Below are 21,606 nucleotides of genomic sequence, written 5' to 3'. Positions count from 1 at the left end.
TTTCATATCATTTTGCCATCATAATAAAATCAGTTTGTGGTCTTGCATCATTATCATAGTGACAATATAAAGACAAATTACAGCCCTCAAATTATTTCAGTTGAAGCTTAGGAATGGCCATATCTAGAATAACTAGATAATGCAATTGAATTGTTTGTAAAAGGCTGCTGCATTGCAAATGAAGAGTGCACATGGAAATTAAGGAGGACCAAAAGGACCAAGTAAAACACATGAAGGTCAAGGGGATGGATGACTTTCTCCTCATACTCAAACACTTGCTGTTCACCAACTCTGAAATAGTTTCTGAATGTTTTAAGGATCATAGGGTCATATATCTAGAGCTGGAAGGGAGCTCATGACCATCTGTTATCTATTATCTCTCCCTCACTGTCTCCCCCCCCCCCCCAATTTCATAGTTGAGGGTAGCTACTGAGTCCTAAGAAGGATGAGCTAGCAAAGGTTTTAGGGGTGGACTCTAGTATTAGTATTCTTTTCACTGGACTTTTTGTGTGATATCCTTGGTATATCACATTATAGGATAGCTAGGTGGAACAGTGGATAGATCACTGACCTTGGAGTCAGGAGAACAGAAGTTCAAATCCTACCCCAGACACTTGAAACTAATGAACTGTGTGACCTTGGGCAAGTCATTTAACCCTGATTGCCTCTCATCCAGGCCTATCTTCAGTTGTCCCAATTCATATCTGGTCACTGGATCCAGATGGCTGTGGAAGAGAAAGTGAAACTGGTGACTCAGCACAATATCCCACTCAAATTCAATTCATGTGCTTATCATGGAATTAGCCGCCCCCTCCCCCAATGTCATGGTCTTCTTTGAGAATGGACAAACATCATCATCATCATCATCATCATCTTATCACAATGTTCTGGTTTCTTTCTGTCTTACCTGCCTTTTTTGGGGGGGGAGATTAGGGAGTGGATGAAGATGGTAGTTTATTATTAGAGTGGAGAAAGAGAATGATTTGCTTCTGTGTTTGAAAGGAAATACTAAGTTATTGCTTCTGAAACTAAACGGGAATCTAATTATGTGGAAAAATTTGTCCACATTCCAAAATAAATGGTTATATGTATATTAAACATAAGGAATATTTTATAGAGTATTAAAATGAGTACTTGAGAAATAGGACAGTTAGGCAGTTCAGTACATGACACTTAATAATTACCTAACTATGTGGCCTTGGGCAAGCCACTTTAACCCCATTGCCTTACAAAATACTAAAAAAAATGACTGAACTACAACCTGGAAAAGAGAGAAAACTGCACCAACCTCAGTGGAATTTACTAAATTGAATTACAGTCACTTGAAAATAGCTTTCAACTATCAGGCCTATCCTCCTAATTGCAAGGCCAATGCTCTGTCCTCAGTTCTAACTCCAGCCTCAGATACTTGATACTTACTTGCTGTGTCTACCGGACATTCAGATGTCTCTGGAAGAGAAAGTGAGGCTGATGACTTAGCACAGCACCTCCTCACTAAAAACCATTTCATTTGCTTGCCATGACATCACTTCCCTGATGTTGTCATCTTTGAGAGTGAAGGACAAACATCATCATTATCTTCAGCTTTCAACTCATTTAAAGTATATTCTTTTTTTTTTTTTTTTTTTAGCTAGGCAGACACTTTGATGGGGGCGCTTTTTTTGTTTACAGATGAACTTTTTAGGAGAATCAGGCAATGCTGCCGGCATTAGATGCAATCCTGGGCCACAAGTCAGCACACTCCTTGGCAACAGGTCCTGTAATGGCTGAACCTTTCATCTCACCTTTGTTGTTTACTATGACCCCTGCATTGTCTTCAAAATATTAGAACACACCATCTTTTTCTCCAATATGACTTTCATTGCCATATTACCACTGCTGGATGGACCTTCTTCCAGAGTTCTGGTTTTCCCTCTTTGACTGTGGCCATTACCATGTCACCCACACCAGCTGCAGGAAGCCTGTTCAATCTTCCCTTAATCCCCTTCACAGAGATGATGTCCAGGTTCTTGGTACCTGTATCATCAGCACGATTGATGACAGCTCCAACTGGGAGACCCAAGGAAATTCGGAACTTTGCTCCAGAAGACCCACCACATCCTCACTTAGACATCTTGGTTCCCAGAAAGTACAAAATTAAAGTATATTCTTAACTAAAACCTCTTGTTATGGAGAGGATTGACTCTGAGTTCTTAAATATTATGCCATAGAAGGAATGTTCATGCTAATCTCATGATACTGTTTAGCTTAACTTTGCCAGTACTTTTTGAAACACATTTTAAAAAAAGACTGCTTAACCAAGAATGACATTTGTTCCATACACTTTATAGTGATCTCACTCTTATTTACCAATTTCACACTTTTCCTTTTGATCCATCCCCTTGTCTATCATTCCCCAGATTACTTGGCTCAGATGATGAGAGCAACAATTTAATTAAATTCAATGAATATTTGGAAATTGTATGTTATGTACAATGTATTCTACTAGGTATTGAATAGACATAAGTAAAAATTTAAGTTAGCACTTAAAAGGAGCTGATGGTCCAATGGTGGGGGTTGAAGAAGGATAAATAATATTTATATAAACAGGTAAATTCAAAATGTAGATGAAATAATTTCAAGAAATAGAGAGTACTAACAATGTAGGATTAGGGATGGGAAGAGGAAATTATATATATATATATATATATATATATATATATATATATAATTCTTTGTATATAATACCTTTGAAATGGCCATTCCCATGAACTAAATTGTCATCCCCTTTATCTCTACTTCCTTATGTCCTTCTTCAAGATTCTGCTCAAATCCAACTTTCTGAAGTAAATTATTCATTACCACCTTTCCCAGCTGCTAATACCTTTCCCATTGAGCTTAATTTACTCCAATTCTGTATATAGGTTATTTACGTGCTTTTCCCCCAATAGAATGTGAACTCTATGAGCATAGTGATTATTTTGATCTATTTACACTCTTAGCATCTAGCATAGTACATGGAAAACAGTAAGAGTTCAATAAGTACTTGTTGATTGAACAACTGATGTGTCAAATCAATATGCCTTTATTAAGGTCTTATGTATCAAGTATTGTACAAAATGCTATGGATAACAAAGAAAGGCAAAAACAGTCCCTTTCCTGAAGGAGCTTTCCATCTAATGGCAGTAACAATGTACAAACAAGATATATATATGTGTGTGTGTGTGTGTGTGTGTGTATAGGTTAAGGTGTGAAGTGGAATATTGTCTTCAGGGTCAGTTTTACTGAAACAAAGAGTGTGTGAAGGTATATGATATGAAATAGGCTTTGGAAAAGTAGGTGAGAGGCAGATTGTGGTAAATGGGAGAATAGATATTAAATATTATTTTAGAACCAGTGGGAGTCGTTGAAAATTTTGGAGTAGGTTATATTTGAGCAACACCTATAAATACAAATTACAGTTGAAGGAAACATAAACAAGAAAAGTTTGCAAAAATAAACAATGCATTTAATTTCTTTTTCAGTTCTATTCAATAGATTTACTATTTGATTTTCTATAGATGGTACTAAATTTCCCTGAGACCTATGACATAGGAGTCTGCTAAATTTTATTGTTGAAATGTTTACCACCATCATGAAAGGAAGGTTCTTAACCCTCTACAATTGTTATATGCTATTTATCTTTTCAGCTGGGAAGAGAAATATATTAGTGAACATTTTGAGAAGAGTATGGAAGTTAAAATCCAACAGTAGAATCAGGGAAGAATAAACATACAATTAAAATGTTCATAAGACAACTGCAAAAACTTTAAAAATAGTCACTTGAAAAGTAGATTTTTGAAATATAGAAAGGACTTATTCCTATTCCTATTTCATACCTTTTGAGCACAGTAAGAGGAAATCTGTTGAATATGAAATTAATTTTTCATTCCCTCCTAAGCCAAAAAAGACAATGTGTTTCTTTTTTTAAATGTTATTTTATTTTTTCAATTACACACAAAATAGTTTTCAACATTCATTTTTTAAAAAGCTTTTGAGTTCCACATTTTTCTACTTTCCTCCCTTCCCTTCTCCCCTCTCCATTATAGTGAGTGATTTGATCCAGACTATACATGTACAATCATGTTTAACATATTTCCATATAAGTCATGATGTGAAAGGGGAATCAGAACTAAAGAGAAAAAACCATGAGAAAAATACATAAAACATGTTTGAAAAAGTAAAAAATAATATGCTTACATCTTTATTCAGACTCCATAGTTTGTTTTTTTTAGAATTGTCCTTGATCACTGAACTGCTGAGAAGAGCTAGGTTCATCACAGTTGATGATCATACAAGGTAGTTGTTAATATGTACAATGTTCTTCTGATTCTGTTGACTTCACTCAGCAGCAGTTCATGCACTTCTTTTCAGGCTTTTCTGAAGTTCATCCACTCACAATTTTTTTTCTTACAGAATTTTGTGTTGTTTCCCAAAAGAGATTTAGAACAAAATACTTTGTCTTGATACCAAAGTCCATATAAATAAAACAATCACAGAAAAGACTGGAAAAATCCATGGGATTTAAATTTTCACCAATGAAATTAATAGGTCTAAGTTATTCTGACCTTCTTGTAAGCAAAAATTCAAAATTATCCATTAGATACCAACAAGTTCTGTTTTGCAGTGAATTCTCTCTGATTCATTTTCCCAGTAACCTCTTTCTGATTTCTAACAATCTTTTCATGCTCCCTATCAGCTAGTTTATGGACAATTATAAAAGTGCTATAGTCCAAGAAAATCAATTTTAAGTAGTAATGACTTGTTCTGACCCAAAGATTAAATGGAAAGTTGATCCTCTGGGGTTAGAGAAACTAGAAGCATGTTGACTGGGTCATTTTACTTGCTATTGCTTAATGTTGTATAAAGCAGGTGAACCTACAGAATTTCTTGGTGCTTAACTCAATACAAAGCAGATTATATATATATGTGTGTGTGTATATATGCACACACACACACACACACATATATATATATATAAAGTATAAGATTTTGAATTTAATTCTAACTGCAGCAAACTTCTACTCTCTTAAAAATAAATTCTGAATACAAGTAAAACTTATCAAAGGCAAAGGAAAACTGACATGTATTGAATTTAATTCTAATAAAAACATTTGTCTTCTCAACACTATGAGTGTTCAAAAGAACTAGACCTGACGAATTGTTATGAAAAGGCACTGTTACTGAGGTGCTAAATATATAATTTCCTAGGGATTCTGACAGTCAATTATGCTTTGAAAAAGAAGAAAAGAAAGGAAAAAATCTTCTTATTCAGTCTAAGTCATGCTTGGGAGCCTCAAGTTATAAATTGTCAATTTATTCCTAGTTCCTTTCCTATAAGCATTAGCATTCCTATTATTCTAAACAGTCTAAGTTAAAGAATAAAGTAAGCTACTAGTTTACCTTAATTTTCTAATAGTTTATTTCTCTTTTTCTCATTTAATTTGGCCATCACTAGTATTATATTTTATTATCTTCTGTTGATGATTTCCTGGTCACTATTATGGTAAGTTAATTTAGTCAGTGTTCATATTCACTGTACATCTAGTTGCAACAAACCTCCTCTTGTCTACACTAGTTATTTATGACTAATGATTAAAGAGAATGCTGATTCTTTTAATATCATTTCCTATTGTGAAAGGCCAGGATATGTCTATATAACCAGGGCCACAGAATTTGAATAGGCAGAAATACCATGTCTTTTTCAAAATCCGGTCACTTTTGGCTCAGAGCTGAATGACTAAGTTATTTTGGGGATAATGAAGCAGTTTCCCTTATTCACTGTTGTACAGGACTCTATTTATAGGATTTATAGGAAAAAATGGAGAATAAATGCACAAAATGAAAAATCAATTTAAATTTAATAAGCAACCAGGACTTAATTTATGCAAGTGCTCAGTGCTAGATAAAGACAATATGGAAGAATAGGACTTGCTTCCAATGAAGTATTCAACTGGAGAAATAGAATCACAGAATTTGAACATTTAATGAATATATTGTATTCTGAGGAGGAAGAGAGCACTAACACTCAGTGAGATCAGAAAAGACTTCCCATAGGAGGCACCATGTTGTTATTGTTCATCCTTCATTCTCGAAGAGTTCCAGTGATATGAGAAAGATGATATTTTGACTTGCAATTAAGTTGAATTTATATGAGGCTTAGCTGGTCAAAGTCATTACCCTCACTCTCTCTTCCCGAGTTGAAAGAGTTCACTAGGAAAATATAAATCAAGATGACTGACGATGACCTAGCAGGAGATGACACATGACCATTACTTGAAGGAAACTAAGGAATTTAAGAGGAAGAGGAGAGAAGAGAGTACATTCCAGACACATGGAACAGACAGTGCAAAGTCATGGTGGTGGGAGATGGAACATTGAATTAAGAGAATAATAAGTAGTTCAGTTTGGCTATAATGCATGATGAGTGATGTGATGGAAGAATAGAAATGTAGAATGGAGTTAGGCAGTTAACATCTTTAAAAAGCTCCACTGAAGAACTTGTATTTTATTTTAGAGCAGATTGGAGGGTTTTTGATATTGTCATCTACATCTGAGAATATAAGAAGCTATAGAAGAATCTGAGTGACCTACTCTGCTGATCAAGCCCAAAAAAAGACATACAGGAAAATAGAAAGATGAACATATGTTGGTACTCAGTCTAAGATTAATATGTAAATTGAGCCAAGCCAAGAGTTATAGAAAAATCTATCATAAGTTAAATAATTATTAGTATGAAATATATACTCGTATATGACAATGGCATACATATGCATGCATTATATTTACACTTTATACATATACAGGCACTATTTTTATAGTAGTAAATATTTAACTTATATTTTATTTATTCTTTTACAGTGAATACTTCAGTTGACTCAGTCTATATATTAATCTGCGACTGAATCCTGCAACTTTTTCAGCATTACATTTTCTTATATTTCTTTCTCTTGATTAGACCAACACAGAGCATGGCACTCCTCTTTCCTGATGACTCTCTTTGGTTTAAGCCATGGCAGTAATGGTCATTTGTATTTTCCATCATCAGATTGAATTGGGTGGATCTAGGAACTAGATTTTTTTTTCTTATAAATGTAATAATTTGTATTTAATAAGCACCTTCCTCAAGATTTTTATCCCAGAACTCTATTTTTTCTTGTATTTATAAAACTTTTTTACATGATAAAATAAGCCACTGAAAATTATACAGTCAGGAAATCCACATTTGGAAAGAGGTAAAAACAAAACCATCCCTATACATTGAATGTTCACTGCTACTTTTCCAGAGCCTGAAATTTGTTTCTTGCTCAGTTTTTTTTAAATTGTCTTTTTTTGCAAGGCAATGGGGATAAGTGGCTTGCCCAAGGCCACACAGCTAGGTAATTATTAAATGTCTGAGGCCAGATTTGAACTCAGGTACTCCTGACTCCAGGTCCAGCACTACTCCACTGAATTTTCCTCTTATTTGAGTAAACACTCCTTTTCATTCTCCTTTGTTGGATCTTCATCCAGATCATGCCCAATAACAATGGGAGTTGCCCAAGGTTCTGTGCATAGCCTTTTTTTCTTCTCTGTCTAAACTGTTTCTTTCAATGATCTCATCAGTCCCTATGGTTTCATTATTCTTCCATGCAAATGAAGCTTAGATCTATTTGTTCAACTTAGATATCTCTTCTGATCATCAATTTCATATTTCTTTTATTTAGCTATCAAATTGATCTTGTCACACTCTACTCAATAAACTTCCTATCCTCTTCAGAATCAAATATAAAATTCTCTAGCATTCACAGACCTTTATAACATGGCTCCATCTTACTTTTTATTCCCTATTTTCCCTTCTCTAACCTGTGATCCAGTGACATTGGCTTTCTTACCATCCCTAACACAAGGTACTCCACCCCTTCATTGAGCATTTTGACTGGTTTTGTTTTGTGTGCCTGGAATTCTCTCCCTCCTTATTTTTATCTATTTTCTTCAAATCCCATCTAAATTTCCACTTCTACAAGAAACCATTTCTAATCCATCTTAATGTTAGTGTCTTCCTCAAGTTATCTGATATAAATCTTGTTTGCACATAATTATTTTTAGACTTCCTCCCACTTTGGACTATGAAAGTCTTAAGAGCCAGGATTGATTTTTAAAATTTAATTTAACTTTTACTTTATGTCCCCCAGGATAATGCCTGCCATATAGTGGGTGTTTAATAAATACTTATTGATTGACTGCTTCATGTACAGTGTCATTTCTATAGCTATCATCTTTCTTAAACTCTATGCAATTTAATGCAGATAAGCAACTCTTTAGATAACTAGATGGCACAGTGGATGGTGTATGGAGGCCCTGGAGTCACTAAGACTCATCTTCTTGAGTTAAAATCTATTCTCAGACACTGGCTAAATGGCCCTGGCAAGTCACTTAACCCCTGTTTGCCTCAGTCACCTCATCTGTAAATGAGCTGAAGAAGGAATTAGCCCACCACTTCAATATCTTCACTAAGAAAAATCCAAAAGGGCTCATGAAGAGTCAGACATGCTTGAAAAATGATTGAACAACAAGGGAGCTCCTACCATGGGAATGTCTAAAAGGGGCAGGAAATTATCAAACTATAAAATTGTAGTAACAGTATATTTCCTCTGCCTTTCCACATTGCTTTTCACAGTGTCTCTATCCTTCAGTCAGGGATACCTTGTATATCCTCTATAGATTTCTGAGAGCAACAAAACTTAGAAGACCACTCCTCTAGAAAGAACCAAAGTATAGTATTGCACAAGCAGAGGATCAGAAGAACCCTGTGAAAATTCAGCAAAGCAAAATATCTTTTAATGACTTATCCCTTGAGGAAAGTTAGTTAAGGGAATCAAGGGATGTTTTATAATTTAGAAAGTAGGGGAGAGGCAGATAGTAGCATATGTTTTAACCATGCCTTTATCATTTCTTACTTTCCAACTGGCTGATTTCTGGTGCTTAATTTTTTTTTTCTTTACCTTTCTGTTCATAGATTATTAAAAGAACTAGAGCAAAGCTTTCAGCATGTTGAATGAACCTCTGTGGAGTATTTTTGGGAAGAGATGAATAAAAAATGCACAGGGATGAAAAGGGAGAGATCTGGCTTTGTGGAAGAAGTACTCACACTGATGAAGCCTCAAATCCTTCACAGTATGAAAGTATAAATAAATTAAAATATCAAAGAATATGGTTTTAGTAGCTTTGACTCTTTTGAGTCTAAGGATGAAAATTAAAAGCATTTTCTCATTAGGAGAAAAGAAAAAAAACTTTGAGAGACCCAGTGTTGAATCTATAAAGGCAATTAGCTAATCAAAGCAGCTTTTAAAAGCTATCTATTTTAAAATGAGAAATACAGGAGAACATTTCAAGCAAAAGCAAAAATAATGAAGATGCATCTTACTTGTTTTTCTAAAACCACTGTGAACTTCCGTCTTGATACTGGTATGTTCAACTTTGGGCAGTGTGGGAAATTTGATCTTAAAGAAACAGACTATATTTGATTATATTCAGCTTAATTTTCACATTAATTTGTGTGAAGTATATGTCATTAATGGAATTAACTAACCCTTCATTTAGTCTAAGAGCTAAAAAAGCAGTGCATAATGATTAATCCAAACTATAAGCAAATATAGACTACCTCATAGTGTGATTTAAGGAGTAGTAATGCATCCATGAACAAAATACCTATTCCTTCATATTATACCAATGCCTGAAGTTCCTTGTACTTTTTTTATTCTTTGTTGTCACTGGAAAGCACCTTAAAAAATTCATTTGTTCTACTTCAGATGTGCCAGGTGCTAACATTTTAAAGATGAAGATTTGAGTACTGCCCTGATTTCATTTAGCAACAGTGATATCAGGTATAAAGCAATATTGTATTGAATTGTGAAATGTTGATGGATATTGGTGATCTAGTATGATTTCTCCTTAAACCTCTGGGGTTGAACTTCCATAGAACTGGATCTTTGAACAAGTTTATACTATCTCTGGATATGAGTTACATTATCTATGAAGAAAAGGATTTGAATTAGAATCTAATCATCAGATAATTTTTAAACCTTCAGTTTTAGAATTCTAAATATCTATAAATCTGAAACTCATTAATCATTCAACACCTATTTTCTAGATGCTAGAGATATAAAAATAAATATAAAACAGACCCTGCCCTCAATGAGTTTATATTCCAGCTAGTAGACAGTATGCATAAGTATAGATGAGGATGGTGATAATATAGTTTGATGTTGGTGAAAAATATGTTTAAAAACAGGAATCAAGGGTACACAGACACTTTTTATGCATAATGAATATTTTCTTTGATAAAGGAATTAGAGAATATTAGATATAGAGAGTATCAAGTAACTTTATAAAAATTAAACTGATTCTGTTTCAGAAAACAGGAAACATATTGTCATTGATGGAGAATCCACTCTTGAATACAGTCAAATCATTGACTCATCAAAGCAAAAATCAAAATTAACACAAAGAAAGAATAAAGAGCAAAAATAAGAAAAAGTTACATTATTCAATGAACACAGCACCTGATATATCATAAATAAGATGTTGATGCCAGAAAATAGAAAATGGATTGAGGAAAGTACATTATAATTAATACTAATAATAATTCCATACAAAACTTTTAACTAGCATAGGCATCATTTCTTGTTGAGTATTAAAATTGTCAGTATTTTATAAATAATATTCTACAGTATACCACATCTTTGACATCATAAATTGATTGAAATATGTTGAGAATACAAAATTCCACCATGCTTATTATTTGTTTACTATAAAGAAGCATTTGATTTGGTAGAGTAAAGCACCAAATTTCAAGAGCTCTCCTATTTCTTACAAATAGTGCCCTTTTCACTCTTCTTGTCCCCTCCCCTGCCCCATTATCAAGCTAATGGGGATTTGGCTAGGTTGTGTTATAAAGGTAAATATACTTGTTTATATAAGTGATAAAACGGTTGATATAAGAGTAAATACAGCTGTAGGATGAGAGGATGCTTCCCTCAAGGTGAAGGACACTGGAGTACATTCTGATTAGCTTCTTTATAATTTTCTCCTTTCTAGGGGAAAAACCTAGACTGAGAAAAAGTTGTATCTTTGTGTTTGCCTGGATCCTATAGTCTGGTCACATGCTAGTAGTCAAAGAATGCATGTTGGCATCTGATGACTACACTTTTGGATATATACTTTCAACATCAGGTTTTAAATTATATGGCAGTGTTTTATTCTTTTGCTTTTTCAGATAAAGATTGAAATGTTCAATTCCTAGAACACCTGAGTTTGAAGCAACTCCTGTATCTGTGTCCTGTGGGATATGAGAATGACAGATTTATAGCTACTGTTTGCCTTTTATTACATACTGTTAATTTGATTTTCAATTCTGCTCTAAAACTAAAAATCACTATATGCAATATCCAAGACCATTTGCTTCATTGGAGAATCGCTTCTATTAGACCAAGGTTTCATGACTAGGACCCTCTGAAAGATAACAGATTTAGAATGAAATGAGGCTCTCTAGTAAGTCATGATTTAAGATGTGGTTTCTAACTGAATAAGTTCACAAATCCACATACAGTTAGATGAGTAAGCATTTCCCCAAGGAGAAAGCTAGATCTTGAGGAACATAACATTTCTGATTCTCTGAGGACTATTGAGAATTTGCTAATTAACTCATCATTACCTCTCAGTGGTACATATGCAAACCACTAGGAAGTGTGTGATTTCCTTGGACTCAGATCCTCTTTGTTAAATAGAATTGGATAAAGAATAACTGCCTAACATAGTCTGGTGGTTAAACATGTATATTTATATTTCTTGAAAGAGATAATAATTACCTTCTTTGATGACCTAGGGACCACTGGTATCAAGGGAGGCATAACTTACCAGTAGTGTGTTGTAATGTTATAAAGGAAATCCAGCAGAGCAAACAAGTCAGAAAGGAATTAATAATATATAGTAAAGTCCTCTAGATGCTGTTGAATGCAAAAAACAATGTACTGATTGCATCAAACTCCTCAATATTGCAGAGCCTCCTAAATGAGATCAATAATCACTCAAGAGTTTTACCTTGAGTAAGGAAAAAAGTCTTTGCAAAAATTCCTCATTGTCTGGATTATGATATGGAATTGAAATTCCATTAGGAAAGGTAATACTCTTTTAAGGGTCCCAAGTTTGTCCTTGAGACAAAGATCCATTTTTTTTAAATGTTGGTATTATTCTGATGTTTCTCTATCTTTGGAAGTTATAGAAAACTATTGTCTCTGAAGAGCTGAAGTAGAGGATCAACCAAAGGATCATAGGGAAGAACATGTGGGAATGAAGAGATTATGACACATTACACAAAAGAAACAGTTAACATAAAAAATCTCCCTGTACTCAGTTAACCATAAACTCAATATTAACCAATATAGTGTAGCTACAGTAAAATAGGTATTACAATCTTAAAATTTTTCAAAGATCTATGATTTCATCCACTAGCTGATGCATAATGTGACATAACACACGGGAATACAACTTTTGTGAACAGCTAGGTAGTTAAGTGAATTGAGCAAGAAATCTGGAATTAGGAAGACTTAAATTCAAATCCAGCCTTGGATACTTACTATACCTTGGACAAGTCCCCTGACTGCCTGGCTCAGTTTCCTCATTTGTAAAATAAAAAGCACCTACCTACCTCCCTGGGTTATTGTGAGGTTAAAATAAGGTAATATTTTTTAAAAGGAGCTTTGCAAATCTTAAAAATTGGAGTCTCAGGCTGCAGTAATAAAATTTCCTGATCAAAGGAGGCAAGAGTCTAACTTTATTTTGTACTGATCATATCTCAAATTGTACACAGTACATTTTATGGGTTTTTTTAAGCAACTGAGTCCAGGGATGAACTGCATATCTGTTACCAGTGACAAATATTGGAAAAATAGGAGAGATTGTTTAATTCATTCATTCTTTAATTCATTTATTTGTCTTTTTTTTTCTGGAAGTAAACAGAAATGAGCATCCATAAGAAGTGGATGGCTATCAATATGTATTTTTAAAAGTTTTTGTGTGATTTTTCTTTATTTTTTCCAATTACACATAAAGATATTTTTGAATACTCATTTTCTTTTGTAAGAGTTTGAATTTTAGGAGAGGTTTATAACTGGTTTGGCTAAAATGTGGTGATTGGGGGAGTAGAGTAACCCTTGAATATCATTTCCTAATTTATAGAGGGATTGTTATGTGCATAAGTAGATGGAAAAAATCACTTCAGTTGATAAAGTTACAGAGGCTTGAAGTAGTATGAGTCCAAGGGAAGGTGACCAGGATGTTAATGAGGTAAAAATCCACGTCATGTGTGATTTTCTTGTCATATATAATTAAAAGAATTTGAACTAGTGGAATGAATACTGGATTTGGAGTAGGAGAACTGGGTTCAAATTGTATTTCTATCACTTATGCACTTTGAGATCCTAGAAAAGTTCAATTACTCATCTATATAAAGAGGGGACTAGATTAGAATGCCTCTAAGGGCCCTTTCAACTCAAATTTGTGGTCTTATCCTATGATTTCAAGAGTTAGAAAAAGAAAGACAAGTAGAAATGAGATTGGAAGAATGTGGTGGCATCATGAATTACTGAATTTTGAATTTGAAAGGCACCTTCAGAGATCATCTAGCTCATCTTCCTCCCCATCCAGTGCCTACTAGATATGGATCCAATGACTAACACAATTCCATTTGCATAAGAAATGTTCATCTGAATTATAGAGTTAAATGCATGAAATTTTCCAAAGCATTGTTGCTGTCTTCAAATATTTAAAAGGTTTTTCGGGTAAGGGTTCCAAATTTGCTTGGTTCATAGTGCCCTTAATTTTTTCACATCATCTGTATGTTAATAGAAATATCATTTATTAAGTAGTCCAGTCCAAATAACTTGGTATGCATTTATGTGCTAACAAATTCTCAGTCAGTGGGAAAAATGCATAAAAATTGAAAGAAAAAATGTATTTCATTCTTTAATAACCAAATCTTACTAGAGGGATGTGTGTGCTTGTTGGGCTTTGCATAACCTCACAGATCTTGGAATCTCATACCAGTTACACAAATATGGCCCAAATGGGAATGCAAGAAATTACTAGAAGAGTTGAAAATGAAGTTTAACAAAAACACACCTCAACATTTTGCAAGACTATGGTACAAAAAAGAGAATAGAAATTCTGTGCTATTATAAAGAGCAGACCTTGAATCAGAAGATAGGATTTTCATGGATTATGGTTTAGCATAAAGAAGATTAAAAAATAAACAATTACAAGAGTTCAGAGTAGAATATGCTTTGCAAATTAATAAACTCTCCCTCTGAAAATGTTAAAAAAAGTTTTTAATAACTGACTGTTGGCAAATTTGAAGGGATTCCTTCATTTGGTGGCATTTCGACTCTGTAAACTCATATCCCTTTCAGCTCTGAAATTTCATGATTCTTTGATTCTGTGGCTATAGCCATATCTGAGACACTTATGATTACAAATCAAAAAGACATCTGCTTTTCCTTTGTACTCCTCTCTGCAAGAGCTATTAATCAAATCCATACAAAAACAGGAAAATTAAATAAGGGGACAGGCACTATTCAAAGAAATCTATGAACTTTCCAGTATTAGCAAGTTTAATGTGACCTCAGTCGAGATGATATTCAGAATTTACTTAACATTTTCCATTAATGGAATGCTTTCTAATTACTTAGTAAATTGACATGGTTACTATGATTTAAGTCAGATAGATTTTTTAGCTCTTGAAAGCATCGTTAGTTGCAATGGGAAATATTTTCTGTTCTCATGGCATCTCCTTTTTATTATTTAAAAAATTATAAAAGGGGGCAGCTAGGTGGCAGCATTGTACAGAGCACTGACCCTGGAGTCAGGAGGAGTTCAAATCCAGACTCAAGACACTTAATACTTAGCTATGTGACTTTGGGCATGTCACTTAACCCCATTGCCTTGCAAAAATCAAAAACAAAAAAAATTGCAAAAGAAATGAATAGCATATGAATATATAGGGACAATTATATTCCAGTGTGCAGTATGTCTCTGTTATGTAGAACTTATCAAACCATGGTAATATATATGGACAGTTCCTGACATGCTTTCTTTACAGAAAAATGGTCAAAGTGAAGCAGAATGTTCATAAAATATTTTCCACTTCATACTGTCTACCTGGCATTTCCCTCCTCTCTTCTCTACTCTTCCATCTGTAGCACATATCGATCGCTACCACTTTCATTTGTGCTGTTTGTTAGCTCTAGGAGAATAGCATTTAGGAAGCAGGCTGCTGTGGCAAGGGATGGCTATGGCTATAGTATGGGAACCTGGTATCTTACCACCATATCCATGAAAATGGAACTTGGGGGGAGAGAGAGAGAGAGAGAGAGAGAGAGAGAGAGAGAGAGAGAGAGAGAGAGAGAGAGAGAGTGAGTGTGTGTGTGTGTGTGTGTGTGTGTGTGTGTGTGTGTGTGTGTGTGTAACCTCTCTCTCTCTGGCTAGGAGGCATAGGAGAGAACATTTCTACTCCTTACCATTTTCTTTTGTTTGCAATACAAGTAGTAAAAAAAGAAAAACTTAGAAAGGATTATGTATGAGAGGCAGTGGACTTAGAGAAATAGAGAATCTGGTGTGAGATATAATGTAGTAAAAATTTAGTCAGGCTATCTCTATGACCCATGGAAAGAAAGAAAGAAGTTGACTTAGGAACTCTACTAAACTCTTGTTCCAGGATAGATCTTCGTTAAGACTGCTATCATGTATATACTACTCCTTTCTTTTGGGAGGAGAAAATAAGAGGTAAACTGACAGTTGGTTAAAGTTATCATTGCCCCAACCTCCTCTTTTTCCTCCCTTTCCTCTTCCTTTTCTAACATAGTTTTTAAAATGTCATTTTGGTTTAGAGCCCAGGAATGTAGAAAAATGTTTCAGGGAATTTTTAGTATTAGAAGTCTCTTGCCTTCATTGCCTCAGTCATAACTTTGCACCCCAACTCAACTTCAAGTCTTTAGATCATTACTCTATGGGAGCTCTTGCCAGAGGCCAGGGAAACCACTTAGTGGTTTGTAATTGGGAGATACTCATAGCCCAAATCTAGCTGAGTAGGGAGAAAAAAGAGGAAACAATATTTTTTCTTTGCTAATGATTAGAGACTACAGACTCTTCAATTGCAAGAATTATGACTTTTTTATCTTTAATTTTTACCCCATTTTTAGTAATAGTACAGTACCTGTAATAGACAAAATAATTAATTAGTAAATAAATGAATACATTCCCATTGAGGGAAATGATTTCTGGTCAGTCTTATGTTATCTGGGTGAATTGGGGCAAATCATTTAACATCTCCAGACCTCAGTTTTTTCATCTATATATTGGTTATAAGAATACTTTTCATTGTCTATCCCAAAGGATCATTGTAAGGAAAGTACTTTATTGTTTTTTTTTTTGTGGGGCATTGTGACTTGCCCAAGATCACACAGCTAGTAAGTATCAAGTGTCTAAGATCATATTTGAACTCAGGTCCTCCAGACTACAGGGCCACTACTCTATCTACTGTGTCACCTAACTACCCCTAGGAAGATACTTTCTAAACTGCAAAGTACTACATGAAACTATTATTAGCACTGTTTTCATATTTTTTAATCATTCTTTTTTTTTAGGTTTTTGCAAGGCAAATGGGGTTAAGTGGCTTGCCCAAGGCCACACAGCTAGGTAATTATTAAGTGTCTGAGACTACATTTGAACCCAGGTACTCCTGACTCCAGGGTTGGTGCTTTATCCACTGTGCCACCTAGCCACCCCTTTTTTATCATTCTTGATAGAGGTCTGGCAGAAATGGTTCTGCTGAGTATCCTGCAAGTGGGTAAACTAACAGCCTTTTGTAATTGAATTGAGAATATTGGAATATAGGTTCATCTTTTATAGACTTTTTGAAAGCATCCTCAATAAAACTGGAAACTGATGGTATGATAGGGATAATATGCACTTAACCTTATTCTCATGTGGTTTAAAATGCTCCCCCTATGTCTCTATATCTTGAAAACTTTATATTTAATAGAGTTTGGAGGCAATGAATAATAGCTACAAAATTATTTAAAACATTGTTCTTACATTTTTTTATGGATTAAAACTATGTTTAGGTAGTTGTAGACAATAGCTTGATCTATAACAGTTCTTTGGTTCCAATACAATTTATTTATTTAATTCTGAAGGATTCAGAATGGGAAGATTTATCATCTATTCATTTACTAAAGATTGCAAGTTGCTAGGGGTGTCTAGGTGGCGCAGTGGATAAAGCACCAACCCTGGAGTCAGGAGTACCTGGGTTCAAATCCGGTCTCAGACACTTAATAATTACCTATCTGTGTGGCCTTGGGCAAGTCACTTAACCCTATTTGCCTTGCAAAAAAAACTAAAAATAAAAGACTGCAAGTTGCTGGGGAATTATCTTGGTCATTTGATTGTTTCTAAGTATTTAACACATGTTAAATTTTGTAGCCTACAGTAGTTTACTGTGTGGCTTTTTTCCCTTGTTTCATTAAATTATTTGCATTGATCAGTATGTCCAGGCTCATTTCCATAATTTCTGTTGACAATAACCTAGTTCTGACTCAGTGCCATAAACCCTTCTGTTTCTGCACAGAAATATACATGACTCTGTTCAACAAATCTTTGTTGACATTTTATTGGTTAAATTCATATAATGTAATTGGATCTTAGCCATTACATAGGCTTTGTGAAGACATAAACCAATAGGAAAATTCAATATGTCTTGTTATTCTTTACTTTATGAAACAGATATGGTTGTTTCAAAAGTATTTCTGTAATATCATATGCACACATATATCAAACTTGTATAGCATAGCTTTGGACTGATGTTGAATTACCTTTTTCTTTGTGCTTCTTGTAACTACCTCAAGATTTTTGTATTTTGACTTTTAATCGATAATGAATGATATATTTCTATACTCTATGTTTTATTTTTATTCATTCAATAAACATTCATTAAACACTTACCAAGTGTCAGATGATGTGCTAAATACCAATATCAATATCCCATCAAGGACAGATCCTGCTTAACTGGGGAATAGGATATTTAAGTTTTCTGCTATGTGGATTGGCTTCATGTTGTAAACTTCTGATGTCATTCTGTAAGTTTTTAATGTTTTGAATGTATATTGCTATGGTTGTATTTGACAATTGTCTTTTGGGGAATTCTTTGTTAGCATCACTTTTTCTCCTTTGATCTTTACCATGACAACAACCATGCCATAAATATTGTTATGAGCATATCCTACAACATTTTTACACTTACAGTCAAATATTGTAGAGAGAATATATATGTTCATGATTATAGTCAATATCAGCTTTTGTGAATTTTTATGCATTGGCATACTTGGTCTATTGGTTTGATTCATGACACCAATCTCAAAAAAGGAGTTTTCAAAACACATTCTGAGTATGGTCTTATAGTTTTCAAAGTCATTTAAGACATCTATAATACTTTTGCTATTTCTTTTTAGGTAATTATGGTGTAATTGATAAAGAACTGATCTTTAGGCTTATTAAATCAGTAAAACCTGGATTCAGATTCCACCTCTGCTGGCTCAAAGCAATTTACTTAACCTCCTAATGCTCTAGGCAACTCTCTAAGACTACAAGTTTTTGATGATGTGTCAACTTATAGGAAGTAAAGGAATTAATTTCTTTCTTAAGATTGGTTTCCACTGAAGAACTAAATTTCTGTTACTTGCAGCAGAGCATATTGTTGACAAAAAGTTGTAGAAAGTATCTGCAACTAACTGATGAGTTTTTAGTTTGTTTATGACATAGTATAAGTTCCTTATAAAAGCATTCATATCTTTAGTCAACTTTTTGATTTGTCTGTTTTTACAGTCAGTGGTATATACACAGAAGAATTTCCAACAGGTATATTATTGATATTTATAATTTGTTTCATTGTCTTATTTTCTGATATCAGAACACAAAAGTACTATTCACTCTCGATTGTCATCTATGTTAAATTGATCATAATAGTGATTTCCAGTAAGACCTTTCTACAACTCTATTAGCATTATAGCAGTTTCAATTATATCACACTAGCCAGTGATATATATATATAAATCTGTGGAATCACTAGGAAAAAATAGCCAACATTTCAGAATTCCTGTTGAAATTATAATTCCTGACTGAATTATAGTACCAGACTCAGAGAACATGAAATCAACTGACCATCATCCTGACTGGAATTCCCTTACTTTGCTATTTCCCCATATTCTCTCCCTGCCCCAGCTTCACCACCAATGCATGGAAAATGTATCATTATTATTATTATTATTATTATTAAGTGAATTATTAATAGTCTCATTCTTCTTATATTTTCATTAGGTTTCAGATTAAAATGACTCTGGGACTTATTTCTATCCTGTAATTATTCTTTTCAATTTAATGTTCTATGTACTGTTTTATACATGATTGAAATCACTACTTGTTATAGTTACATAAAAGTATTAGAATGTGAATTCATCCTTTGTAGACTTCTAGAAAGATAGCTCAGTACTATAGCAGAAAGTAGATGGAACAATAAGAACAGTTACCTCACCCTGTTTCTTAAATAAATTTGGTCTCTTACATGAGTTCTTTATATTCAATAAATATCATTTCATGAAGCTTGCATATTATGAATATTTGATATTATCACAATTCTTTTTAAAAATTTAAAAATGTTATTTAATTGTTTTTTCAACTCTATCCAATCTTTTTTTGGCAAGGTTTTGAAATTTACAATTTTTCTCTCTCCCCTTGCCCCCTGACAGAAAGCAATCTGATATAAGCTCTATATTTACAACTATGCTAAACATAGATAATGAACATATGAGAGAGGAATCAAATCCAATAGAAGAATAAAAGCATCAGAGAGAAAAAAATGACATAATACTTAAGATAACCTTTAAAAATTGAAGATAAAGCTTTAGTCTTCATTCAAACTCCACAGTTTCTCTGGATATAGATGGTATTTTCCCATCATGAGTGTTTTAAAATTGTCTCTGATTGTACTGCTGAAATGAACTAGTCCATCATAATTGGTCATCACCCCATATTGTTGTTAGTGTGTATAATGTTCTTCTGGTTCTGCTCATTTCATTCAGCATCAATTCATACAAGTCTTTCCAGGCTTTTCTGAAATCTTATCCCTCATGTTTTCTTATAGGACAACATATATACAGAGATAGTAGTAGAATTGCTGGATCAGAGGAATGCACATTTTTTATTCTTCTTTGTGCAATTGCCCTCCAGAAAGGTTGGATATGATCACATTTCTTAGAAATATTGTTCTTATATTTTTTGGATCTAAGTTATATCTAGGCAATTATTACCATTATTATTCCTTTCTAGTATAAATAATTATGTTACATGGTAACTAGGCACTATAGTATTAATAGTATAGAACAATATTTCATTTACACATGAATTAAATAAGTTTTTGTGGCTTGCCATTTATAGCATTATTCATATTGGAGAAATGAGATCTAAGAGAGGGAATTTTTGTGTCTTGGTTTTCATTTAATACTAAATATTAGGCAGTTCCCAGACTTAACACTGAAATGTGTCAGTGCTATAAAGCATATCAAACAGATTCTAGTCTAATACTGAAAATTAATTGCTGGTGAACACTGGAAAATATGGATTTATGAACACACATATACTCATATAGTTCCACTAAAGAATAAAATTCCATTTTTTTTTAATTTAGGAGAGAAGTAAAGAATGCATAGCAGAAAACCAAGAAGCCCCAAATTGTAGTTTTCAGTTAAGAAAAACCAGAAGATGATAAAAGAAATCTTTTGAAGGCTCTAAGAAAGCCATCATTAAGAAAGCAGCTGATATAATGCAATTCATGTGAAAGAAAAGATATAAAAGGGACAAGAAAGTTCAGCATATTTAATAGAATAATATGTTTGAATCCTTTAATTCATTGAATGCTTTAATTATCGAGACCAGCAAAGTAATTTTGACTAAGGAGAAAATGCTTGTGGGGAATGAAATTTAGAGTTTAACAAAAACAGAAATACAAAATTGAAATTTTAAAGAAATAAAAATGAACAATGGAAGAACAAATTCAAGTTCTGTATAGCCTTAAAGAGACTTCCCCAAAGATAAATAGAAAGGAACAGAATTTCAAAGACCAGATGTCCAACCCCAAAATTCTCATCTTCTGCATCACATTACTAATATTATCAGAGTAAAAACCTAGGTCAGCAAAACAAAAGTTAGAATTAATGTCATGACCTCATCATTTTTCAGGATGAGGGTCAAATAGATGAAGGTGAGCCTGGAGATGGAGGATATTTACTGGGCTGCCTGTCTCTGTGCCAACTGCTTTCTAAAGTAAGCCTCAACTGATCTGATCTGTTTGCAAAGGTCCTGGCCAGTACTGACATTGGAAGTTTCATCTGCAATGTAAGAGGTGATGAAACTGTCCTTGCAACTGGTACTGCCATTGCTACTTGTGCTGCCCCTGCTGAAGAAAAGAAAGAGGAAGTTAGGAAACAGGAGTCATATGATGAC

The 21,606-nt window shown here is 33.7% G+C and overlaps 1 pseudogene; it reads right to left on the bottom strand.

The window, feature by feature from the left end:
- Positions 1-1,641: 1,641 nt before the first annotated feature.
- On the bottom strand, positions 1,642-2,113 carry LOC141514884 (large ribosomal subunit protein uL14-like; annotated as a pseudogene).
- Between the last annotated feature and the right edge of the window lie 19,493 nt (positions 2,114-21,606).

The sequence above is a fragment of the Macrotis lagotis genome, chromosome 1 (assembly GCF_037893015.1).
Source record: "Macrotis lagotis isolate mMagLag1 chromosome 1, bilby.v1.9.chrom.fasta, whole genome shotgun sequence".
Classification (NCBI taxonomy): Eukaryota; Metazoa; Chordata; class Mammalia; order Peramelemorphia; family Peramelidae; genus Macrotis; species Macrotis lagotis.
This window is presented reverse-complemented; position numbering and strand designations above follow the sequence as displayed.